This window comes from Ictidomys tridecemlineatus, chromosome 12 (assembly GCF_052094955.1).
Source record: "Ictidomys tridecemlineatus isolate mIctTri1 chromosome 12, mIctTri1.hap1, whole genome shotgun sequence".
Lineage (NCBI taxonomy): Eukaryota > Metazoa > Chordata > Mammalia > Rodentia > Sciuridae > Ictidomys > Ictidomys tridecemlineatus.
Window position 1 is genome coordinate 15,834,766 of NC_135488.1, and position 18,119 is coordinate 15,852,884.

The following is an 18,119-nucleotide window of genomic DNA, read 5'->3' on the forward strand; positions in this document are numbered from 1 at the left end:
TTTTGACATTTTTGAACAGTGATTTTGCCTTACTCAGGGATTTTAAGTTAGTTAATTGAGCTCTAACTTCTTAGGTGACCACACTACACTCCCAACTTCTTTTAGAATAAGAGCAGTGTCCAATACTTCAATAGCAAGTGGCCTTTAAGAAATTTAACAATCCTTGATAAGATCTGTTGCTTGAGAAAGTCAAAGTTACATAAAATATAAATCAAAGAAAATCTTTATCAGTGATTATTCTGCAATCTGGTAAAATGGAGAAAAAAGAAAAATACATTTTTATATTAAAACATTTTTAAGATAAAATAAAATCTATAACATCCACATATCATATATAATCATCAGTCTGCTTATTGGCCTGATGTTTACTCATATTTCTTTCCTATCTCAAGAACAGCTACAAAAAGTATGATCAATTCATTGAAGAAAGGTCTAATTGAGACAAAGAAGAGCAGATCACATTTTACTGACAAAAAAAAAGGATAATGTATTTTTTCTTATTCTCAAAATACAATGGCTTTTGATGAATTTCAGCATGTACTATCGAAAAAGATTGTGACTAGCATTATGGAAAGACTCCTTTTGTGTTTTGTCTCATCTTTGAAATCGCAAAAGGAGATGCATATTTGGAAGCAAACATCACCATCAATTGCTGCCTCTGTGCCCTAGTGTTTACTGAGTGTCATGCAGCAACACAAAGATACTTGCTCCAAATTCAGATTTTGAAAGGTTACCTATTAAATTTAATGGGAAGGTGTTGTAGAATGAGCACATTTTGTTGAGGTCTACAAAATATCACTACACACATGTTATAACAATTACATTTTAATCATTTATTTAATGGTCCACCTAGAATACATTCAGCTCATAAAAAAGAATACAAATTTGTACAATGTCTCTAAAAATTACCCAGGGGCTTGAAGTACAGCTCAGTGGTAGAGTATTTGCTTAGCATGCATAAAGCCTTGGGCTCTATCCTCAGCACCACAAAATAAATAAAATATAATATAATTGCCCAGAAATAAAAATCAATTCAAAGCACCTAACTTTGAGCAGTTTTAAAAATTTATAACTAGTTATGTTGTAATAAAACTGACTGCATTTAACACATTTTCAGACTGGTTGTGCACTGATCTCAGATATACATAGATGGACTGAATGTCTTAATCAGATACAGAATTTTTACTAGGTAAATTTTCTTTTTGTATAAGTATAAAACATTCACTTAATAAAATAATATACTGAACTCTTACAAAATTCTGGTCTGAGAAGTGACGAAGGCAAATAGGGAGGCTGCAATAAGGGGCCTTTGAGAAGAAGAATGGACATTGAGCAACTAACTCATAGAGGGAAGCCCAGTTTGCCGGGCACACATGAATCTAGAACCAACCTTAAATTGCAGTGTACCATCCCTGCAGTACTCTGTCTACTTGGCCACAGCACAAACACCCCTACTTCTTCTTTTTTTGAGTGGGAGGTGTTATTGGGGATTGAACTCAGGGGCACTTAACCACTGAGGCACATCCCCAGCCCTATTTTGTATTTTATTTAGAGACAGGGTCTCACTGAGGTGCTCAGAGCCTTGCCTTTGCTGAGGCTTGTTTTGAACTCAGGATCCTCTTGTCTCAGCTTCCTGAGCCTCTGGGATTACAGGCGAGCACCACTGCATCTGGCCATGCCCCTGCTTCTTAGTTGTCTGTTATATGTTTGTAAATAGTGATGAAAAGTTAGGCATTCCATTCATCTGGTTTCTCATAGTGTCTGAAATATGATAAGTGGTCATTATATTGACCATCTTGAGCTAAAGTTAACAATGGACTTCTGTACAGTCTACAACAGACTTGAAAATTAATTGTCTCATGAGTGGGCTAAACTATAATAATCGATTTATTTTAAATTTTCTTCTGCCTTTTTCCAGAATATTTTTAATCTCAATTGTAGCATTTTTTCTTTTATTATGTATAGAAAACTACGACCATACACTAGTTCACGTGTCAATAATCACAGATTTAAAAATCTTATTCTAGACAAATAGAAATCAGTTTTGGGATGTCTGCTTCCAACTCACCAGAACAACGGACATTTTTGTCATATTTGGACAATTAGAAAGTAAGAAAATTACTTATAAGACTAGAATCCTTTTTCTTTTTAGCAATTTCTAAATAGAGGAATCACCAAAGTCAGTTTGGATATGTAAAATTTCTCAGGGAAACTGAGGCATCTTTTCAACCACATGTTGATCAAATATATTGTTTAAAGAAAAAAGAGATCCAGGCCGGGCAAGGTGGCACATGCCTGTAATCCCAGTGGCTCAAGAAGAGGAGGCAGGAGGATTGTGAGTTTAAAGCCAGCCTTAGCAATTTATCGAGATGTTAAGCAACTCAGTGAGACCCTGTCTCTAATAAAATACAAAATAGGGTAGGGATGTGGCACATTGGTTGAGACCCTTAGTTCAATCCCTGGTATCTACTCCCTCCCCCCAACAAAAAAAAAAAAAAGAAAGAAAGAAAAAAGAGATCCAACAAAAGAGGCTTTGCTCCCAAGCACCTAGTATCTCACAGGCTGTCTTGGTATGGGACTATCAAAAGTAGATGCTGCAAAAAGCCTTGCCCAAACATGGATTTGGATGAAAGCAACTTGAGCATCCATGATCCTAGGAAGAAGTATGAGGTGTGGGGAAGAGACCAGGGAGGGAAGGAAGCCAATAAGATGTGCACAAAGGAGCAGGCTGCCTCTGTGAGATCCTGAGGCTTTGTCCCACTGTGGACTCTCTAGGGAACTGCATAGCACTGTCTCACAGAGGGCACGGGGCTGGCGCTTTTGCATTCGCTCTCATCCTCTGTTAGTTGAAATTGATTCTGGGGTGTTTACTACAACCTGTCACTTTGTGCTGAGCTCAGCCCTTGGGAGAGAGGGCATCCTGGGATAGGTAGATGCTGGACATCTTTGGCTGGGGACTGTCTAAGGTAACCTCTGGGTGTGTTAAGAAGACATGGACCAGTAACTTGAGCTACATATGCCTTATCTCAATTAATTCTTTTAATGATCTTATGAGTTTGGCCATATTGCTCAATTATCATAATTGAGAGAAAGTTGCGGAGGTTAATAAATTGTCCAGATTCATCAATGTAATGAATGATAAAGCAAAGATCCACACCAAACTATGAAGATAGATGGGACTTTTAACTCTCTATTTTACTATATATAATATAGAGATATTAAATAAAGGAAATATTATATTACCTTAACAAAGCACACTTAACCAACATCTAAAACAGAGAAAAATGTTATATTCTACTATTATAAGTATATTGATAATGTGTAAATCCAGTAACAATTGTCTTTATAGGATAGCTGGTAGTAATTTCACTTATGTATTTGTGAGAAAAGGAATTTGATTTAGATAATATTAGAAAGGAAAACAAATGAGGAAACATTGATTACAAAAATTTGAATTTGTGCACAAAGTGATTTTTAAAATGCATGTTTAACCATCATATCTATTGAAAGGATATTCGTTATTCCTTGCTTATTTTTGAAAAAATTCACTACTCTTTAAAAGCGGCATGCTCTATGATCATTTCCAAATAATTATGTGAAATTGAATGGCAGCAGGGAAGGGACCTTTACCTTCCTTTGAATCTCCATTACATCTCCTTATCTCTACGGTAATCCATCAGAAGAACTGCAATTTTTAAGTTATGTATTTTTTTTTCTTATCACATTATTGCATTTCCTGCAAAAATCAACGTGGAGACATTAACAGTGTCCAAGGCTCAGCTATTGAGCAATATCGATGCCCAGAAGCCAGGCAGGCGTGATAGAGTGATAGGATTTACCTTAATAAATGGCCACTTTGTCTTTTCCTAGCAGTTGTCATAAAAACATACCTTACAGCGGTAATTTCTCTCTCCAACAGAACTTTTTATTGCTTGTAATTTAAAGCCACAGTAATTGAGATGTTGAGTGGGGAATTGTTGACAGAAAGGTGAGAGCTTAGGGAAAGGAAGTTCTGACCCTGCGTACTAACAGCGTGATCACAGCTTGAGGAGCTGGTAGATCCTGTTATTAATGGCAGAAAAGAAGAGATTTGTCTTTTTTAGAGACTAAGATAGCAGCCATAGGTACTGAAGGGGCAAGACTGGGAATTAAAATGCAGACACTGGGGACTGTATGTGCTGAGAAAATTGCACTGAACCTTGGTAACAATAAAATCCACGCACTTGGCTTATTCTGGTGCCGGTACATTGTGAATGCTGTTTGAGATCATCTCCCTTCCTTCGATTGCTAAGTGCATGCCTGTATCTGTGTTCCCAAATTAGAAAATACATAAAATTTCATGGTATACATTTTATGACTAATTTTTCATTTGAATGAATTTCCTTGTAATTTTCCCCTTGTGTTTCTACATCTTTTTAATTTTGTTTGATATCTTGTACTTCAATTACAAATCCTTCATGGAGATATCAAAGAAATAAACTAATCTCTCAATTATATTTTAATAAAAATAGACTGGTAAAGTGAACTGGACTATGAGCCATATGATAGAAACACTGTTATTTTAAACTCTTTTTATTTATAACAAGGATTAGATATCAAGGGAGATGGGGTCTTTTCTTTTTTAATAAATTAATCTTTAGTTACCTTTGTTGTATTTATTTATTAAGAAATAAAGAGAGAGAGAGAGATTGTTTTTTGTGTCTAGTTCAGAGCATATCTGGTTTTGGACTAACACCTTGTTCTTCACTCAAACTGTCAAGTAAGAGCTTGTGTAAATTTTTCATTTTAGCTGTAGGGGATTGAACCCAGGGCCTGGTACATGCTGAGCAAGCTCTCTAGCACTGAGTGGCCACCCTCACCTTGAGTGAATTTTTTACTTCTCCATTACTAATTTGGACTGTGCTAGTGGAGTGCCAAGTTTCAGCACAGATGAAGCCCCAGCTACAGAAGGACTTCTGACCCATTTCAGACACGTGTAAAGGGATGTGCATGTGCATTCTGTAGAGGAGGCACGTGCTGGAGGCTTGCTAGGTCTGAATGATACAGTCTCTCCCAGGGTCAGGCCATAATGACAATAGCGTTTCTTCTTGTGTTTCTTGTCCATCCTGAGTCTGAGAGCAGGGATAGATTGTTTTATCAGTCTGTCTGTTCTTAGGCCTTACAGAGAGCAGAACCTTCAGCAACGGTAGAAAAATGAGTGTGAGTTCCACCCCTTTGCCATCAGCTTCTTTTCTCCTACTTATGTAGAAAATTCTTCCCACATTCTTCCATTTTTCCAGGACAGATATCTTTTATTTTCACTGACTCCTGTTCTAGTCAGTTTTTCGTTACTGTGACAAAATGCCTGAGATAAAACCCATAAAAAGGAAAGGTATAATTGGCTCCTGGTTTCACAAGTTTCAGTTAGCAGTAAGTCAGCTATATTGTTCTATACTTGAGGCAAGGCAGACCATCATGGTGGGAGCACGTGGTAGAAGAGACTTGTCTACCTCTTGGTGGCTAGGAAACAAAGAAAGAGATAGGAAGGGACGAAAATCCCAATATCCTCTTCAGGGGCATAGCCCCAATAACCTAACTTCCTTCCAATAGGCCCCATATCCTAAGGTTTCCTCTACTCCCGATAGTGGTAGAGGCTGAGGACCAAGTCTTTGAACACGTAGGCCTAGGGGGACACAGTTATTCAAACTATAGAAACTCCTTATTTAATTTGGAGAAAGAAACACTGTGAAAGCTCCTGGTTTTTCTTTAGAAATGTATTTGATGGCAAGTATCTGCAGATTATCCCATTTAACATTATCTTTATCTGTGGCCTTATCATGTCGGGAGCTATATACTAACATATCTTTGGGACTATCTTAGCTGTTTAATTCTTTATGCCATTGGGACTCATCTAAACTATTTCTTCTGTTATGTCTTCTCCCTGATGAATAATTTCTACCATTTAATACCTAGTACGTCTTGTTTGATATTCAGCTATCTCTACTATCTGGCTCTGCGTATCACCCACATTTACTTTTTAACAAGGCTCCCTGTTTTGGCCTTCAGAAGTTAGTGTAGTGCAGATTCAGGTTTTAGAACTTTATTTACATGGTTCAGTTCCCCCTTTGCAATTTCACTGACACCCAGTGTTCCATGTCAATATATTCTCTACCTTGTGCTTAAAATTTTGCAGTACTCTGATCCATTTTAGTTTTTTTTATCTCCACAGCGGAGACTCCAAAATCCATAGTTAAGAGGAGACAGAAAAAAACAAAAAACAAAAAACAAAAAAACAGGGAAACCATTTTATTTTACATATGAAATAAAATAAGGATAAGCCAGATTCAAAATTCAAGATTAGAATGGTAATACTCAGCTCAAAATCTAGATTCTTTTCTCTCCATTATACCATGACTCAGAGGAATACTGGAGTTTACCAGTGTTCTGTTTTCACATGGACATTCTTCTTTCTCCAGGTTGCAGCCCTTATTCCTTAATTTCAGGTGTCACTGATATCCCAGTGATCCCCAGAGCTTGCTGGCTGCCGCAGTCTTGGCTGGGCACAAGATCACGAGCCACTCACAGCTTGTAGATTCAAACAGCAATTCTTTATTCCCGAACTCACACCGGCCTCGTACAAACACATTCTGGGCAAATCCAAGTTCTGCCGCCCAATTCACATCCCAAAAACTTTCTCAATTCCACGAGAGCTCAAGGGGAACTCAGGCAGCAGGAACGCCCTATTCCCAGCAGGAATAACCTTCAACCTGGAACTTCCCTAAAACCCAGATTGTCTTAAACCTGGAATGCCTTAAACCCAAATTATCCTAAACCGGGATACTTCCTAAAACCTGCAGGATACACCCTAAACCTGAATCCACCCTGGTCCTTGAGCAGGGTCACCTTTCTCAAACACACATGCAATGTCACAGCAAATTTCCAAGGCAAGTCCATTTAACATGGGGTACACTGGCAAGGAAATTTCGATGCGTCATTCCTACTTGGCAATGGCCCTCAGCAGCTGGCTTTGACTTTCAATATTTCTGCTGGCATTTCATCCCAACTCTATATGAAACTCAAAATGTTTTAATTCATTTCAGTTTTTACAGAAGGTTTCTTCTCCCAAATTTCTCTCAGATGTGCACTTTACCATCAGCTTCCCACACAGGGATTTATGGAAAAGAAGATAAGGAATAGAGCTGAGAGATAATGAAAAAATTTTGTACAGAAACTCACAAAATATTACCAAAAACAGAAAGCAAGGAGGGGGAGGAGGTTAAAGTTAATGATCTAAGCAATCACATCATAAAATAATAAAAAGTACAGCAGACTAACCTCAAAGAAACCAGAAGGGAGGAATTACTAATCAAGGTTATAGTAGAAATTAACAAAATAGAAAACCGTGTTACAGAAAGGACCAGGAGAACTAACTGTTAATAAGAAAGCAGAACTAGTGAAACTGATAAGTATCTGGGAGGATTGATAAAGCACAAAGGAAAATGATTATAAATAAACAATATAGGAGCATCACTATATATATGGAAGTTACTAAGGTCATTTAAAAACTTATTTGAAATAATGGAGTTACTTTCTATCGAATAATTAATTTTCCCTCAATTCACAGACTAGTTTTGGGCACAGTTTTGTCTACATAATTAAAGAAAACACTGCCATTTAGAATGAATGATAAGAAAATTGACAACATCTTATAGGACTCCAGTGCAATAACCAACAACACCATTGACATGGATATCATAATATTAGCCAGATTTCAGAGTTTCATTGGTTCTATTTTTACATACATTCATGTGTGTATTGTGGTGTGTGCTGCAGTTCTACAGAATGAAATCTCTTTTTTTGTTTTGTTTTGTTTTGTTTTGAAGGGTGAGGGAAACATTTTTTATTTGTTCTTTTTGTTCTCCATGACTGTTGAGTGTATTTTGAGATAGCATACATCATGGAGTATAATTTCCCATTTTTGTGGTTGTACATGATGTGGTCGTGTATTCATATATGAACATAGGAAAGTTATGTCTGATTCATTCTACTGTCTTTCCCATTCCCATCTCCCCTCTTGCCTACTTGCCTCTGTCCAATCCTGTGAACCTCCCCTCCCCTCATCCCCTTGTCAATTAGTATCCACATATCAGAGAGAACAGTTGGCCTTTGGCTTTTAGAATTTCACTGAACATGATGGTGTTCAGTTCCATCCATTTACCAGAAAATGTCATAATTGAATGGAATCATTCTTATGAAATTCAAAATTAAGTGAAATTGGGCTACTCATATATCATAAAATATATATTGATAAAATGAGAGATGATCGATGATGGTATGGGGAAGGTACACAGTTAACAAGGAAGTGATATTTGTGTCTTCGTTCTTAGATGGGTAGTGGATTCTCAAGTTTTTATTTCTGTTTCTAACTTACACATGTGAAATATAAACTGTTCTGCCTCCCTCAGTTATTGCATAATGATATATTTCTTGAATGCAGACATTCAGAGGCCACTGTTGATCTCTAGGGGACCATTGCAGAAGATTTCTATCAATGCATGCCTGGGAAGTGATGTAGCAACCATTGCTCTGTGGAACAGATGAGAGAGAATGGAAGAGTACACAGGCTTGAATGGAGTACACAAATAAAGTGGCCTTTGAACATGTTTGTTAGGTTCAGAAAGCAGTCCTTTCAGGGAGAGATGTGATCATTTGGTAGATCACCATCAAATTTTTTTTAAAAAGTTTGACCTCCAAATCTCAGTTGGAAGACATTGCATTTGTTAGGGAGGGAGGAGAAAAGACCTGAAGGCATTCAGTTTTAGATGACCTTTTTCTTCTCTCTAATGCTCTCCAAAAATGTCTAAGGTTTAGAGAGAGGCAGAGGCTAGCTAGAGTTTGGGAAAGAGATGGATGTGTGAAATAACATTAGGGGGGGAGAATGAAAGCTGGAATTTGACTATACCAGGGTGTACAGGAGTGTTTGTTTTATGTTTTAGGGCAAATCAGACAAAGATTGGAGATTAAGTAGCCAATGATCCACAACAAATGATATATATTTTCTTAGGCTACAGAAATTTGGGGTCTGCATTGATTATTAGGAACCAGCATTATTTTGAGTGGTTCATTTGGTGGCGGACTTTACCTCCCATGGCACATTCGAATTAGGATAATGAGAACACACCAAGATAAAGATATTGAAATGTAAATGTTTTCATTGAGATGGGAGGATTTAGGGGTGGTGGGTGTACTTATCTTCCCTCCTAATTGCTGCCATGCTATAAACATGGCCTTTAAGTTCAGCCAAAGAGAAAAGCAGAGGTGGACTCATCTGAGTGACCAAGGAGAGAAGAGACACCTGCATTCCCATTTGTTGGGTATACCCTCCCCCTACCTGCCCCACAAACTGAGAAAGGCAGGGATCAGGTTTGCTGAGCTTCACACTGAGAAGATGAAGAAGAGAAAGGCCAGTTGCTTCTGGACACCAAGTAGTAATTAAATTAAAAATGACAACCTGGGAAGTACAAAGAGAAGGACTTTGTTGTATTCCTTAGAACCTCTGATTAAATGTCCTTTTAAAGTAAAGATATGTTCTGTGCAGGGTACAGCTATATTTGTATTTGTATCTGTATATCTGTATCTAGATATGGCTACTGTTCATTTTTTATCTCTATATTTATCTACCTATCATATATCTTTATGTATCTATTCTATCTGTCTATCTATATTTTAAAATAAATGCTGGTGTGATGCACAATTTTAGGTCCTGATGGATGGGGAGCAAATTAGACTCAGAGAATATCCTGGATTTTATTTTATTTTATTTTACATTTTTATTGTTGCTTGTTCAAAACATTACATAGTTCTTGACATATCATATTTCACACTTTGATTCAAGTGGGTTATGAACTCCCATTTTTACCCTGTATACAGATTGCAGAATCACATCGGTTACACTTCCATTGATTTACATATTGACATACTCATGTCTGTTGTATTCTGCTGCCTTTCCTATCCTCTACTATCCCCCTCCCCTCCTCTCCCCTCCCATCTTCTCTCTCTACCCCATCTACTGTAATTCATTTCTCCCCCTTGTTTTTTTTCCCTTTCCCCTCACTTCCTCTTGTATGTAATTTTGTATAACCCTGAGGGTCTCCTTCCATTTCCATGCAATTTCCCTTCTCTCTTCCTTTCCCTCCCACCTCTCGTCCCTGTTCAATGTTAATCTTCTTCTCATGCTCTTCCTCTCTACTCTGTTCTTAGTTACTCTCCTTATATCAAAGAAGACATTTGGCATTTGTTTTTTAGGGATTGGCTAGCTTCACTTAGCATATTCTGCTCTAATGCCATCCATTTTAAAAGGTGCTCTCAGACCAGTGGGGGACACAGGATTAGGAACAGCCAAAGGGGGTCCATAAAGAAGGAAGTGTTGTTTGGTATGAGTTTTGAACAAATGTGAAAACAACAACAATCACATCAAGTACTATTTCTGAGTACCTGACTTAAACTGGGTGTTTTACAATATCCTTTTGACAATGGTGTCCTTATCTTATTTTGTTGAAAGCTGCAAAATCTTTAAGGGAAGAAATCAGGTCTGTTCTGTTCATCAACCTATGGACCAGGACCTATTCTAGTGCCTAACTAACTATAAAATAAATACGTAGGGAATAACAATGAACAAGGGAACTCAATCTGTGCCCCACATGGTGTTGCTGGGCTGGTGGGGAAAACCATGTCATTCTTTAGCAGCTATCTTGTCCTGGTATGGCTGAGTCAAGAAGACTGTATTAAGTACTGTCCCACAAGTTCTGTCCCATTGCTTATCTCCTTTAGTTGGATGTTTGAGTGTCCCATGCATAGTATTCATCCAAGTAGGCAAATATTTAGAAGCCAGCTTTCTGATCAGCACTAGGCCTTTAAATCCAGCCAAAGAGAAAAGCACAGGTGGACTCATTTGAGTGACCAAGGAGAGAAGAAACACCTGCATTCCCATTTGTTGGGTATACACCCCCACCTTTGAAAGCAAACATGGTGATTTGTGCATTTTAAGGTATATAATGTGCTAGGATGCTTTGCAGCAAAGGGAGCAACTTGGAAGAGCAAATAAATGACAAATGTGTAGAATCATTTTAAAGGAAATGCATAAATAACAGATTTTGAAAAATTCAATAAATAGCTCTTTCCCCTTCTAATTTTAAGAGTTGGGCTATTCATTTCCCCCAAGACTTTCATTAGCCTTAGCAAAAGCATGCTGTTCAAGCCTCAATTCTTGTCATAAGTGCTATTCAGAGAACATCTGCGTGTAGCAGTTCTTTCTCCGTTTTCAAACGGAGCTGCTACACTTGCTGAAAGGGAGCTGCCAAGCGGTGGGTCCTTCTCTGGGCCCAATCAAGCTGCCTCTTTCAGATGTTGAAATCGCATGTTTTCTGTATACAGCAGATGCTTCCATCATATAAGACTAAATTATTCCAAGAGGTTGAGGGAAGGAGTCTTAGGATGAGCCAAAACAGGAAGCTTTGCTGTAGGTTTTAAATGCTGCTAAAATTCTGTATTTGTTTATGTTGAAAAGAATACAATGAAAGAATGGGATAGATAAATGGCACTAAATTCCAACCAAAGCTGAAAAAAAAAATTAACTCATAGCTAGGTTTTCTGCTGAGTGGCACTGTGACTGAGTTAGCAAAGAGAGTCCCTGTGATGAAGTACTGGTGTGTGCTCCAAAGTGTCCTCAAAGACTCCTCTTCCAAGATGAAGCTGCTTGCAGAGAATGCCCGGAGACATTCCTTGCCAGGTACACACTCTCTATGTCTTAAACTTTAGTCTATGTGACTTCTTCTGCTAATAGGTGTACTTTAGTAAAGTAAAGGGGCCTGGAATTAAGCTATCTGTGGTTAGAGGAAGTGACCTAGTCACGGGGCTGTACTTTGATGCCTGGTGAAGCTTCCTGTTTGGGCTCCCTCTGTCCTGATGATACTGTTAAATGGCACATCATGGTCTCAGTGATCCATGCATCCAGATCAGTGGGAGAGTTGCCCAACAGTTTTCTGACATTGAGATTCTCCTAAATCTCAGGAATGCTATTATTGTTGACCTTTTATATGTGAGGGTCTATCAGTTGTAAAGAAAAACTTCAGCCAGTTATTGTGGGTACAGAAGTCATGCTCTGCCTCCATGGAGATAAGACAACTGGCCAGACACCCACAACATGTGCAGGGGGGCATACTTAGGGTACACAATGTTGTAAACAAGATGCAGCAAAGGAAAAAAAGGAGACATTATGGGTACACTATGACCAAATCTTAGACTACCTAATTGAATCCCTGAAACCCTGTGAAAAGTAATTATTATTATTATGCTATATTATAATGGAAAAAAAAACACAGAAGCTCATTGTAGTAAATTGATTTGTGCAGTTATGTGAAGAAAATTCTAGTACATAGACTGACAACATCTTTTATTTATGCTATATCATATTGCAGAACTGAGGTGGGGTTGTGGGGTAAGTTTTCACTATCAAAGGATCTTCATGACAGCAATCTGAACATCATGGATACAGCAGTACTTAAGACCATCTGAAACTTGTTCGGCCCATGGGCTGCAATACTCTTGGCAGCCGGTAGGAGGAACTAGATCACTTTTTAAAGGCACTTGAGCCTTTAAGCAAAAACTCAACCCTCAGCCATCTGGGAGAGCAGGCTGATCAGACTGGTTCTGTGTCACTGGCAGAGCTGATGTAGCCATGCTTTTGTTTCCCCCCATGTGATCCATGGCCTCAATGATAACCCAGAATTCTATCCAGAACCTTCACTACAGCACTTTGAATTCAGTCTGACTATCTAAGGTATACATCACTCTCCTCTCAAATTATCCTTGGGTGACAACCACCAGCATTTGGCAGACAGATTCATTAGCAACTTTCCAAATTCAGGAACCAGTTTCTAAATGAATCTTGTGGCTTTTTCCTGGCAGAGCAAGGAGTTCTGATTTGTTGGCCTTCTCAAGAGGAGATAAAAAAATTTGGAATGAGGAGACCATCCAGGCAGGAAGGCACCTGTGTTGCAGAGCTGCTGTATTCCTGCATGTTGCTCATTCAGTTTAATGTACAGTTACAAGCAAGGAGATAAATCTATTCTCATGGAGGCTGGTCAGGACATCCTTGAGGTACCCATGGAGGTGCTGGGAGTACATGTAAAGAAAACACCAGCATATGATTATCTGCCTGCAAACACTGATTCCTCTGTCATCCACATGAGGGAATTGGTTAGGGAATGGAAGTCCTTGGGAGAACTCTGGAAGGTTGATAAAAGCAGGGGCAGACATCTCAAGTTGAAGGTCCTCAGGAAGATTGGGAATTGTTCTTTCAGAAATGCCTCAGGGAGAAGCCATCCTACAAAACTTTCCCAAAGATACAAAATTGGGCCTCTATAGTGATCTATTAGAAGGTATGAGTCATGGGAGAATTGTTAGATTCTAATGATGCCTTAGATTCTTAGAAGCAAGAAAAGATTTAGGCAGACATAGCCAGAATTTCTTCCCTAAATATTCAAAAGAAAAACTACTCATCAGTTTAGATTATGCTGATTTGAATTAATTAAAAAATAACTTCATTTAAATAAATTTATTGAAAATATGTAGTAGATGTTCAAAAAAATTTTTTTTTCTGAAAGACTATATTAAATCAGCAGGGGACAGAAAACTGCTGACAAGGGCAATAACTAAAGGAGATGCTGCTTTCTCTTGCTCTTTCTTGCTTTTGAAACCAGGATGTTGAATGTAGTAGTCACAGATTTTTCTACTCAGACTTGGTTTAAATGTCCATGATAAGTTTATTAAATGTGGACATTTAAAAATGAAAAGTCAAAAGTTTAGATGAAAATGCCTGAATACATGTGCTGCAATGAGAGTGGTGTTTTTCAGTAGCATAAGTTTGTGTGCACTTATTTATAGCAGACTCGATGCCATGCACTGAGTTTTGACATGACTTTTGCCTCTTGTGCACCAATTTTGGGGCACAAGTGACATCAGGGCAGTGGAGCCAATCATGGCTTATCCTAATCCAGCAGTTCTCAATTGAGTAAATTTGCCTCTTTCTTCCAAGGGACTATTTGTTGTTGCTGTCCTCACAACTATGGGGCCAGGATGCTACTGGCATCTGGAAGATAGAGGGTAAGGATGTTGATAAACATCCTATAATGCACAGAACAACCCCCACAGCAAATGCTAATAGTGCCAATGTGAAGGAACTCTGTCATAGTGTTTCCATGTTTAACAAGTAAAACATAGGACTTCTAGTCAAAGAAGGTAATAATAAATAGTCAATAAATACATTTTTAGCATATGTATATCTAGTTTCAGAATAATTTTTCATTAATATAATTGGTTTATATATCACAAATATTTCATAGGGAATAATTATTCTATATTTTTAAGTAGTTTACCTGAAAGATGAGGGAGAGATGCGAAGGTACATGCCGGGGGTAAAAACGACAGAGCGGAGTGAAGAATTGAGAAAATAAAACCATCTATCACCGTGAGCATTCTGGGCGTTGGCACTGAAGATCAGAACAAAGACAAGAGAAAGCAATGCTCACAGACAATCTGTGTCAAAATGACAACTTTGTGATAGTGACTGGGATAAGAATGTTTGAATTTAATAGAAAATTCAAGGAATGAACTAGGAGTATGGAGATACATGCATGTGAAGATGGAGATAATTGTAGTTGTGATAAGTGGTACCATTTTTTGAATTATATACGATTAGAGAGGCATGGCATGAGAGACTGAACCAAGGAGAAGATAATGCTTGGTTTTTCATACAGGTGCTAGATTTTAGGAGTGAGATTAACAAAATGAGAAGAAAGAACAATTTTGGAGAGAATGATGAACTCAGGGATCTAACACAATTGTATTTCTATCAATTTCTAATGCCTGTCGAAGCAAATTTCCATGGCAAACTTTTCCCAGGCTATTCTTTGCACACCTGAAATGTTGGACTAACCCCATTCTCCTATGTTATGGTCATTCACCAAGTCTCAAATTTAGCACTACTTCTGGATGCTATACATTGACACACACACACACACACACACACAGACACATATGTATATATGTAATATATATATATATATATATATATATAGTAATATTCTAGTTTCATCCAGCCCCACTCCTTTCTTTGGTTGGTAATGACTTTTTCTTTTCATGGCTGTTTTCCCCAAAGATGGCTGGTCCATCTGTCTGGCTCACATGTATTCCACATACTGAGCTCAGCATCTGTCCCATTGCTGGCTCCAATTGAATACATTTTGAATGAATAAATAAATTCCCTAAAAATGAATATGTTTTTATCATAGTCTGGTTGACCCACCATTCTGAATTTATTCTTTCCCGAGATGATTTCATTGATTTTATCCTTATTCACTAGGGAGTATTTTTCATAGTCTAGTTTCCTAGTGCTACATTTATAGTAGTATTAATACTAGTGATAGTTTCCTCTTCTTGTTTGATTATGCAATACATCTAGAGGTGATTCCTGAATGTTTAATTTCTTCATAGGTCATAGAGAAACATCATGTTGCAAAATACCTAAAAATCTGAGGGAGCCCATTCTGTTTCTCCATGTTAAACGTGGTTGGTCAATGACAGTCCTCTTTCCACTGGAACAGAGAATGTTTATTTTAAAAATTTCCTTAAGCTAACAGGTATCAACTGATTAAATGATCATCAAACCATAAAAATGAGAAAGAATGAGGAAATCCCTAACTCTTCATGGAATTACAGTTTTCCAGAGAAATAGAACCAATAGAAGGATATATCTATAGAAAGATAGATGGATAGATATATAGATACATACATACAACACCCATACATAGACATAGGAGAGAAGAGATTTAATAGAGGAAGTGGCTCAAATTACTGTGCAGGTTGAGACATCTCACAATAGGCCACCTGCAAGCTGGAGAGCCTGGGGTGCTGGAACTAGTTCAAGAGGTAAAGCCTCAGAACCAGGGAATCTGATGGTGTAATTCTCAATCTGAGGTGAAAGTCTGAGAAGCCAGGCGCCTATCGGTGCAAGTCCTGGAATCCAAAGGCCAGAGATTGTGGAACTGTATTGTCCAAGTATAGAAGAAGGCTGTCCCAACTCCAGAAGGGAGAGAATTCACCTTCCTTCTGCATTTTTATTCTCTCTAGGACTCCAACCATTTTGTGGTACTTGCCCACATTCAGTGAGGGTGGCTCTTTCTAAATCCACTGATTCAAATGCCACTCTCCTCTAGAAACATGTATAAAGACACTCAGAAATAATTATTTAACCAGCTGTCTGGGTATCCTTTCATTAAGAATGTTTACACCTAAAATTAACCATAATAAAGAGTGATCTCTGGAATCAATTACTTGCTTAATTTAAAAAATTATAAAAGCTCAATGGATAAAGTAAAATCTAAAATAAATGGCTACTTAGCAGGCAGGGAGAACTGAATAGAGAACACAGAGATGAAAGCCAGATTTTATTGAGTATATCTTTTTTATATAATTTGGACTTTGTAAACATTTAACACATTCAAAAAAGTAAAATTTGATTAGAAAGCACACCCTGGAATTGAAAACAAACAGAAACAAATGAATCAATATTTTAATATAACCTCAGAAATGCAACAGTAATTTTAAGTAATAAATTTAAATATAGTAACTTGCCTATATACCCTTCTGTTGGTTATATTGCATTAAAAAATACTGCAAAGAAATTCTAAATTCACTTCAGTTTCATTATTGCAAGTAGTAATATTAATGCTCTAATTTAAAAACTTTTGATGAAGAAAAGTTTCTATTTTGCAGAATAATTCTAGCTCATATATGTAAATTAAAGATAGAAAAATCACCATTTCCAAATACTCATGAAATGTTCAATTAAGGTAGAGATTATCAGTGGGTGCTAAATCATTAAGGTTGCTAGTGAATGGAATTATTAGAGTGCAGAAAGCAAACAGGCCATATATGCACAAGTAGCTCAGTTACTGCAACGGAGAAAGGCTCTCTTTCAATGGAGACATGAATATTACTAGCAATGCTGACTTCTCATAGCCTGTGCCTTCTCAGGTTATGTAAGAGGAAGAACAAAGCCTATCTGAAAATTACTACTGCCATAAACTTTTAAATCAGATTTAATAAAATTTGTATACTTGCTTCCACATAGGAGGTATAGGGATTAGAATAGTATTTCTCAGCCTTTGCTGCACATTGGGATCAACATATAGGTCTAGAAAATACTGATGCCTGAGTTCTGGAGAAATTGGAATGAGGACTTATTATTGGACAATTATTCTATAATTAGCTGTGATAATTATTCTGTGATTTCATAGAAGTGGTAAGTCTGTACGAAAGATCAAAGACATTGAGATTAATTACAGCTATTAAATCCATATTTGATATAAATTTGAAATCATCATTTTAAACATTGTTTTAAAACACCAGGTTTAATTAGCAAATAATTAAAGCCTTCTCTTTCCTCCCCAAAGTCATTAGTTTCCTTCTCACTTATCACCATGTACAGTTCATTTTCTTGTTTATACGTCTAGTGACTCTCACTTGTCTCTACCTGCAAAACTAGTAAACAAAAACCAATACTACATCTTTGGAGGGATTGCAGAGATTGATATCATTTTCAAGGCACTAAAAGATGCAGGAATGGTGATTCTCACCACATCCTACTCAATGAACAGATCTTGGGAAATGACTATATCAGGGGGTGACTCTATAGCAGCTGCTACTACAGATGTAGTTTTATTATGTCAGAAAATTCCTATAGGCTGTGGTACCCGGCATACTGCTGTTGATCTTGTGAATAATTTTTCCTCCTATACTTGTTAATAAAGATTACCTGAAGCAATTGGATTTTCAGTTGGCTATGACAGCATATCCCTCACTCTTCTACCTGAGGAATACACCAACTCTTCTGCATTATTTCATAATTTAGTTGGTTTTCCTTCTCTAGGATGATATGCTACTGCATATTTGGTAGTAAAGGAAAAAATACTTCCACAGGGAGCATAATAATGATTCATTCCATCAACTGGCAGTTAAGACTGACACCTGGCCCTGTAGGAGCCTCCTGCCTCAGAATCAACAAAGAAGTAGGTACTGTG